We start from the raw sequence: 10289 nt of genomic DNA, 5'->3' as shown, positions 1-10289 counted from the left end.
ACCGTACACTCCTAGCCAACCCCGCCATTTCCCTTCAAATGGAACAGTCCACATTCAATTTGCACTTCACTGTACATACAGTGGGGAAAAAAAGTATTTAGTCAGCCACCAATTGTGCAAGTTATCCCACTTAAAAAGATGAGAGAGGCCTGTAATTTTCATCATAAGTACACGTCAACTATGACAGACAAAATGAGATTTTTTTTCTCCAGAAAATCACATTGTAGGATTTTTTATGAATTTATTTGCAAATTATGGTGGAAAATAAGTATTTGGTCAATAACAAAAGTTTCTCAATACTTTGTTATATACCCTTTGTTGGCAATGACACAGGTCAAACATTTTCTGTAAGTCTTCACAAGGTTTTCACACACTGTTGCTGGTATTTTGGCCCATTCCTCCATGCAGATCTCCTCTAGAGCAGTGATGTTTTGGGGCTGTCGCTGGGCAACACAGACTTTCAACTCCCTCCAAAGATTTTCTATGGGGTTGAGATCTGGAGACTGGCTAGACCACTCCAGGACCTTGAAATGCTTCTTACGAAGCCACTCCTTCGTTGCCCGGGCGGTGTGTTTGGGATCATTGTCATGCTGAAAGACCCAGCCACGTTTCATCTTCAATGCCCTTGCTGATGGAAGGAGGTTTTCACTCAAAATCTCACGATACATGGCTCCATTCATTCTTTCCTTTACACGGATCAGTCGTCCTGGTCCCTTTGCAGAAAAACAGCCCCAAAGCATGATGTTTCCACCCCCATGCTTCACAGTAGGTATGGTGTTCTTTGGATGCAACTCAGCATTCTTTGTCCTCCAAACACGACGAGTTGAGTTTTTACCAAAAAGTTCTGTTGGTTTCATCTGACCATATGACATTCTCCCAATCCTCTTCTGGATCATCCAAATGCACTCTAGCAAACTTCAGACGGGCCTGGACATGTACTGGCTTAAGCAGGGGGACACGTCTGGCACTGCAGGATTTGAATCCCTGGCGGCGTAGTGTGTTACTGATGGTAGGCTTTGTTACTTTGGTCCCAGCTCTCTGCAGGTCATTCACTAGGTCCCCCCGTGTGGTTCTGGGATTTTTGCTCACTGTTCTTGTGATCATTTTGACCCCACGGGGTGAGATCTTGCGTGGAGCCCCAGATCGAGGGAGATTATCAGTGGTCTTGTATGTCTTCCATTTCCTAATAATTGCTCCCACAGTTGATATCTTCAAATCAAGCTGCTTACCTATTGCAGATTCAGTCTTCCCAGCCTGGTGCAGGTCTACAATTTTGTTTCTGGTGTCCTTTGACAGCTCTTTGGTCTTGGCCATAGTGGAGTTTGGAGTGTGACTGTTTGAGGTTGTGGACAGGTGTCTTTTTATACTGATAACAAGTTCAAACAGGTGCCATTAATACAGGTAACGAGTGGAGGACAGAGGAGCCTCTTAAAGAAGAAGTTACAGGTCTGTGAGAGCCAGAAATCTTGCTTGTTTGTAGGTGACCAAATACTTATTTTCCACCATAATTTGCAAATAAATTCATTAAAAATCCTACATTGTGATTTTCTGGAGAAAAAAAATCTCAATTTGTCTGTCATAGTTGACGTGTACCTATGATGAAAATTACAGGCCTCTCTCATCTTTTTAAGAGAGAGAACTCGCACAATTGGTGGCTGACTAAATACTTTTTCCCCCACTGTATCCATGAGGATTCAGCACCTGCAATGCCAGTTAGATGAATGCATACTTCTTTTTTTCTCTCTCTCTCTCTCTCTCTTTTTTAATTCCTGTCCATTTTCCTTCAAAATTCCAAACTGGACATGCACAGAAATGCACAACTGGAATGTAAAACACTATTTAAGATGTGTAAATGGATTTCACTGATGTGTTTAGTGCAAGAGATTGTCTGATTTCGAGTAATTTTATTACAGCACGTGTGTATGTGGCTTTTTGCCCAAAGAGCAACAAAAAGGAGAAGTTATGAATGCCATATGATGTTTTATTTGGGACACTGAAGCACTGAATGTTACTCATCTGTATAGACAGAATGTTGCTTATCTGTTAACATGTGTGGCCTTAGGCTTGTTTGGTTTTTGTATGTCAGTGCAATAAAACTATACCTTAGAGAGACTTTTCTATGCTAAGGGGAGAACGCGTTCTCCATGTTTTCGGTTAAGATGTAACATGATAAGTCTGCATAAGCTATACACATACAGTGGCTTGCGAAAGTATTCACCCCCCTTGGCATTTTTCCTATTTTGTTGCCTTACAACATGGAATTAAAATTGGGGGGGGGGTGGGGGGGGTTGTATAATTTGATTTACACAACATGCCTACCACTTTGAAGATGCAAACACATTTTTTTGTGAAACAAACAAGAAATAAGACAAAAAAACAGAACTATTCACCCCCCCAAATTCAATACTTTGTAGAGCCACCTTTTGCAGCAATTACAGATGCAAGTCTCTTGGGGTATGTCTCTATAAGCTTGGCACATCTAGCCACTGGGATTTTTGCCCATTCTTCAAGGCAAAACTGCTCGAGCTCCTTCAAGTTGGATGGGTTCCGCTGGTGTACAGCAATCTTTCAGTCATACCACAGATTCTCAATTGGATTGAGGTCTGGGCTTTGACTAGGCCATTCCAAGACATTTAAATGTTTCCCCTTAAACCACTCGAGTGTTGCTTTAGCAGTATGCTTAGGGTCATTGTCCTTCTGGAAGGTGAACCTCCGTCCCAGTCTCAAATCTCTGGAAGACTGAAACAGGTTTTCCTCAAGAATTTCCCTGTATTTAGCGCCATCCATCATTCTTCTGACCAGTTTCCCAGTCCCTGCCGATGAAAAACATCGGCAGGGACTGGGGATGGTGTTCTTGGGGTGATGAGAGGTGTTGGGTTTGCGCCAGACATAGCGTTTTCCTTGATGGCCAAAAAGCTCAATTTTAGTCTCATCTGACCAGAGTACCTTCTTCCATATGTTTGGGGAGCTCCCAGATGCCTTTTGGCGAACACCAAACGTGTTTTCTTATTTTTTTCTTTAAGCAATGGCTTTTTTCTGGCCACTCTTCCGTAAAGCCCAGCTCTGTGGAGTGTATGGCTTAAAGTGGTCCTATGGACAGATACTCCAATCTCCGCTGTGGAGCTTTGCAGCTCTTTCAGGTTTATCTTTGGTCTCTTTGTTGCCTCTCTGATTAATGCCCTCCTTGCCTGGTCTGTGAGTTTTGGTGGGCAGCCCTCTCTTGGCAGGTTTGTTGTGGTGCCATATTTTTTCAATTTTTTAATAATGGATTTAATGGTGCTCCGTGGGATGTTCAAAGTTTGGGATATTTTTCTATAACCCAATCCTGATCTGTACTTCTCCACAACTTTGTCCCTGACCTGTTTGGAGAGCTCCTTGGTATTTTCATGGTGCCACTTGTTTGGTGGTGCCCCTTGCTTAGTGGTGTTGCAGACTCTGGGGCCTTTCAGAACAGGTGTGTATATATACTGAGATCATGTGACAGATCATGTGACACTTAGATTGCACACAGGTGGACTTTATTTAACTAATTATGTGACTTCTGAAGGTAATTGGTTGCACCAGATCTTATTTAGGGGCTTCATAGCAAAGGGGGTGAATACATATGCATGCACCAGTTTTCCGTTATTTACTTTTTAGAATTTTTTGAAACAAGTTATGTTTTTAATTTCACTTCACCAATTTGGACTATTTTGTGTATGTCCATTACATGAAATCCAAATAAAAATCCATTTAAATTACATGTTGTAATGCAACAAAATAGGAAAAACGCCAAGGGGGATGAATACTTTTGCAAGGCACTGTAAGCTATACACAAGATTAATGGCCAACAAAGAAGAGCGAAATGCCTTGCAGCAAGCATACAGCTAGTGTTAGCTATGTTAGCTAGCTAGTGTTATCCACACAATACATCTATCAGCCCGATATAGTATTCCACTAATTTATTTGTACAGCTTATTCCTCCTCTTTAAGTGTTTTTTTTTTTTTAAGAAAGCATCTTAAACCAGACTGTACCTTGATGCTGTGGTTTCACAGCAGGTTTGTGAACCAAAAATAAACACAAATCTATGTTATCTCCTTTCAATTGTCACAAAATGGACCAGATTTTGTGAAATATCTGATACGTCTGTCTAATGATTTGGGCCATTTATAAAAATGCTAATACGTTTTGAATTAGTATTACAATTATGGACATAAACCCATGATATAGAACATTGTTTTAAAGAATTGTGATTTAGATTTTCTTCTTTGAAAATGGAACGGCTGATAACAGTAGTTATTGTTAATTCTGCTTCAGTTGATTAGTAGACCTCAAACGTTTTCAGAATCCTCTCCTTTTATAAATTCTTAATGTGAAATGACTTGTCATACCAGGCTACGGTGACATTAGGATACTGCTTGACACCAGGCTACGGTGACATTAGGATACTGCTTGACACCAGGCTACGGTGACATTAGGATACTGCTTGACACCAGGCTAATGTGACATCAGGATACTGCTTCACACCAGGCTACGGTGACATTAGGATACTGCTTGACACCAGGCTACGGTGACATCAGGATACTGCTTGACACCAGGCTAATGTGACATCAGGATACTGCTTGACACCAGGCTACGGTGACATTAGGATACTGCTTGACACCAGGCTACGGTGACATTAGGATACTGCTTGACACCAGGCTACGGTGACATTAGGATACTGCTTGACACCAGGCTACGGTGACATCAGGATACTGCTTGACACCAGGCTACGGTGACATTAGGATACTGCTTGACACCAGGCTACGGTGACATCAGGATACTGCTTGACAGTGAGATAAAGACACAGCTTATGTATTATTTTGCACTTTCATCATGAATTGAAAAATCCAAATATTTATTTCATTTAAAGTATTTTAAGTCAATTATGTATCACATTTTGTGGTAGATGCCACACTTCTTCTCTTCAATAAACGTACTCTGGTAAGATAAAGCACTTTGATAAGTGCTTTTTTAGAGACCCCTGATTTATTTTGTTTTATTGCTGACTGAAGGCAGAATGTGACAGACTTTGTTGCTACATACGGTTAGAGACTTCAACACTTCCTTTCTTAAAACTACTCGAAAGGAGCCTCCTCGAGCAACAACTTGTGAAGGTTGTGGATGAAGATATCTGACGACACATACTACACACACACACACATTCTACACACACACACACACACCCTTCACTGTACAAACACACACACACCCTTTACTGTAAAAAAAAAAAACACACACACACCCTTTACTGTAAAAAAAAAACAAGTAGCATGGCCTCAAGTGTTCGTTCCTCAAGTGTCATGTAAATAGTCTCCCTGGATAATCAGGGTTGAAACTTTCCCAGGTTTTCCGGAAATCCCGTTTGCAAGATTCCAGAGTTTAGAATGGAATATGCAGGAAATCCGGTACCCTCCAACCTGGGTTTCTGAATAACCTAGGAATTTGGGGAAAGTTACCAGAATTTTGCAACCCTAATAACCAGTCATAAGAAACCAAGGTCACTGATGATTGTCCCCTGCCTTGCTGCCTCAGTATTGTTCAAGGAAATTCTCTTAAAGATTGCTTTAATTATTATTATGCTTTGTGTAATGGTGATATCCCCCAAAGCATACTGCAATAACTCCAAAATCAACTCTTATTTTACCGAAATATATGTACAATGGCTATAGGCTATAAACGTATTACCAGAAAATCTGATATTTTTCAGATTGAGGCTTTATGATTAAGTCTTAGCATTGAAGGCTATACTGTCTTTCTTATGCAATTGTGCATTTTGGCAATCTTAAGAAATATTCGTTCGACAGACGGCACACCCTCCTATTGCCAAGGGATGTCATACCCTGCCATTAGTCTTCGTCTACTTCACTGAATCTAATGGCTGGAACATGCTACATGCACACACGTCTGGGAAAGCAATTGCCAGGGATGTAAACAGTTGTAATGCCGTTATTAAGGGACTAAATGACAATATATATGCATTGACCGAGCCTTAATCCTCTGCAGGGCTCGAGCTGACAGTTGCTGAGCCGTGGGCGTGGACAGGCAGCTTATCTTCCGTTTGATTGGTGCTTTGCTGCTGTGCACTTGGCAACCAGAGGTTGTGTATAGGCTGCTAGAAATACGGTGGGAAAGCAGGAAGAAACAAAGATTTGTATTAAATATCCTTGCTCCAATACATTGTAAACGTTGTCATCTGCTGGCGAACCCGCGGATCACATTCGCAATTCATGTGACGTTATTTGTAGGAATAAACAGGTGAGAAGGTTCAATTTGTTTTCGGGTGGCGCCTGTTGGTGGTTTATAGTGTGTTTTATTGCCGAAGCTCAATCAATGCATGCTTTGCTAATCGGATCTATAAACGTGATACATTCGATTATCTAGCAAGTTTATTTAGGAGACTATCTGTCACTGCGTTGTTCCTGGTGCTAGCCTACTCGGATAGAATAATAATTGTACGTGCGCAGTGCTAATGTCTATGCCAGCGAAAAGTCAGGTAGCTCACATAAGGTACGCTTATTTAGCTACTCAACCAGCAGCCATGGGTAGCCTAGATGTTTGCAATGCAAATGTAATCAACACACAGCTTGAATTTGGCCGGTGACACTGATTTCAGATAGTATAGTGTGAACATGGGAGGTAGAGAGAGGATGATGTACCAGTGCTTACAACTTGTCCTCCCATGTCGGGCCTAAACAAGGTGTTGCAGAATGTAGTTCTCCTTACCACAGCACTGAACGTAGACCCGGTACTAGGTTCCCATTTAATGTCTTTTACACGGTTTTGATCCTTACTTTTGCTTGCCCTTGACAACATCTTGATCTTTTCCCCTGACGATCCTCTGAGTTTGACAGACACCTATGCTTGTTTTTAATTAATCACATTCTATTGGTTATACAACCACTTTTTCCAAAGTGCAATTTAGAACACATCACAAAGAAAATATAACCGTAAAATACATCCCTTAGCCTTGGTATATTGGCCATATACCACAAATCCCTGAGGTGCCTTATTGCTATTATAAACTGGTTACCAACGTAATTAGAGCAGTGAAAATAAATGTTTTGTCATACCTGTGGTATACGGTCTGATATACCGCGGCTGTCAGCCAATCAGCATTCAGAGCTCGAACCACCCAGTTTATAATTGTAAATAAATCCCGTTTTGCGCATGTGCATAACTATAGATAAATCCGACAGGAGAGTTTGAGTGATAAAAGATGGACAGAGGATCTCGAAATCTCTGTGCAAGAAACACTTGGACGAACTTAAAAAAACAAATGTTAGGTGATTTTCTGGCAATTGTGCTGTTATTATGTGCCAGATGTTAAGACTACAAACCGTTATAAATGGCCTATTTGCGAGATTGACTTGTTATTTCAATAGGCATAGGCTACTGACTCAAATCTGGGTTTACAATTGCAATTTAACTTTGCCATGGTTTGCTGAGCTAGATGCAGATAGCCTATAGCCCCTGATAGGCCTACATCTAATTTCAGGGAAAAGTCCACAATGAAACTGACATTAAATGTGGAGAATGATACATTTGTGATAGAGCTGTAACCATGATCACAATTGATAACTTCCAATTTAATTAACTAAACATGGCCATTAATAATTGCATAATAACGCAAGGCTACAACAACAAACTCAAACTGAGTTATATGCTATTTATTGAATCCGTTTGCCAGCTCCAGGTCGGCTACACAAGTGGCACAAATGGATTTGCAGTGACTCCAGTGATATCGTAATTTCAATATATATATATTTATTGTATCAAATGGTAGGCTACAGTAGCCTGCAATAGCATATAACTTAAATAGCCTACTAGATGGCCAACAGATGCAAATGTAGCCTATCATTCTCCACATGTAATGTCATTTTCATTGTGGACTTTTTTGCCCATAACACAAGTTCCATAACTTCAATGTTTACATTTCCACTCGCGCAGCGCTCAAGACCCTAGAGCTGAGCACGAGTAAAACCCTTCGCTTGATACTGTTATCCATAAGAAAAGCCGACATTAGAATGCAGTTGACTTTAAACCACCCCTGAGCTAATTTATCTAAAGAGCTGTAGCGTGCCTAAAGTCGTTTGCCAATGCTTTGTCGCCGTTAGATCAGTTCTAGCGCGTTAAAATATGTTTTATGGGAAAAGGGTGTCTCCATCATGACCAATGAACAAAAATATATACGTAACATGCCACGATTTCAAAGATGTTACTGAGTTTCAGTTCATATAAGGAAATCAGTCAATTGAAATAAATTCATTAGGCCCTAATCTATGGATTTCACATGACTGAGAATACAGTTGGTCAAAGATACCTTTAAAGAAATGGGCCTCACAATGGGCCTCAGGATCTCGTCACAGTATCTCTGTGCATTGAAATTGCAATCGATAAAATGCAATTGTGTTCATTGTCCGTAGCTTATGCTTGCCCATACCATAACCCCCCCACCACCATGGGGCAAAGCAATGCGCTCGCCCACACAATGCCATACACGTGGTCTGCGGTTGTGAGGCCGGTTGGACGTACTGCCAAATTCTTTAAAACGACGTTGGAGGCGGCTTATGGTAGAGAAATGAGCATTCAATTCTCTGGTAACAGCTCTGGTGGACATTCCTGCAGTCAGCATGCCAATTGCACACTCAACTTTAGAGAACTTGTATTGTGTGACAAAACTGCACATTTTAGTGGCCTTTTATTGTCCCCAGCACAAGGTGCACATGTGTAATGATCATGCTGTTTAATCAGCTTCTTAATATGCCACACCTGTCAGGTGGATGGATTATCTTGGAGAAATGCTCACTAACAGGAATGTAAACACATTTGTGCTCAAGATTTGAGAGAAATAAGCTTTTTGTGCGTATGGAACATTTCTGGGATCTTTTATTTCACCTCATGAAACATTGGATCAACAGTTACATGTTGCGTTTTATATATTTGTTCAGTGTAAATAGCCTACCTACAACTGGTAAAAAGTTGTCAGGACATGCGCACGTGCTGCTCTGTCTCCGTGACTCAGCCTCTGATGCAGTGCTCTCTCAACGCACACACACCCCTCCGGCCCACCTCCTCTCACTCACTAACTCACTAACATCCTTCTCACTCAATAACTCACTCAGTAACATCCTTCTCACTCACTCACTAACTCACTAACATCCCGCTCACTCACTCACTCACTCACTCACTCAGTAACATCCTTCTCACTCACTTACTAACTCAGTAACATCCTTCTCACTCACTCACTCAGTAACATCCTTCTCACTCAATAACTCACTCAGTAACATCCTGCTCACTCACTCACTAACTCAGTAACATCCTTCTCACTCACTCACTAACTCACTCAGTAGCATCCTTCTCACTCACTTACTCAGTAACATCCTTCTCACTCACTCACTAACTCACTAACATCCTCCTCACTCACTCACTAACTCACTAACATCCTCCTCACTCACTTACTAACTCAGTAACATCCTGCTCAATCACTAACTCAGTAACATCCTTCTCACTCAATAACTCAGTAACATCCTTCTCACTCAATAACTCACTCACTAACATCCTCCTCACTCACTAACTCGGTAACATCATTCTCAATCAGTAACATCCTTCTCACTCACTCACTCAGTAACATCCCCCTCACTCACTCAATCAGTAACATCCTTCTCACTCAATAACTCACTCAGTAACATCCTGCTCACTCACTTACTCAGTAACATCCTTCTCACTCACTCACTAACTCACTAACATCCTCCTCACTCACTCACTCACTCAGTAACATCCTTCTCACTCCCTTACTAACTCAGTAACATCCTTCTCACTCACTCACTCAGTAACATCCTTCTCACTCAATAACTCACTCAGTAACATCCTACTCACTCACTCACTAACTCAGTAACATCCTGCTCACTCACTCACTAACTCAGTAACATCCTGCTCACTCACTCACTAACTCACTAACATCCTCCTCACTCACTTACTCAGTAACATCCTTCTCACTCACTCACTAACTCACTAACATCCTCCTCACTCACTTTCTCACTAACATCCTCCTCACTCACTCACTTACTCAGTAACATCCTTCTCACTCACTCACTAACTCACTAACATCCTCCTCACTCACTCACTAACTCACTAACATCCTCCTCACTCACTTACTAACTCAGTAACATCCTGCTCAATCACTAACTCAGTAACATCCCTCTCACTCAATAACTCACTCACTAACATCCTTCTCACTCACTCACTAACTCGGTAACATCCTTTTCAA

The sequence above is a fragment of the Coregonus lavaretus genome (assembly GCF_964263955.1).
Source record: "Coregonus lavaretus genome assembly, chromosome: 11".
NCBI lineage: Eukaryota > Metazoa > Chordata > Actinopteri > Salmoniformes > Salmonidae > Coregonus > Coregonus lavaretus.
This window is presented reverse-complemented; position numbering follows the sequence as displayed.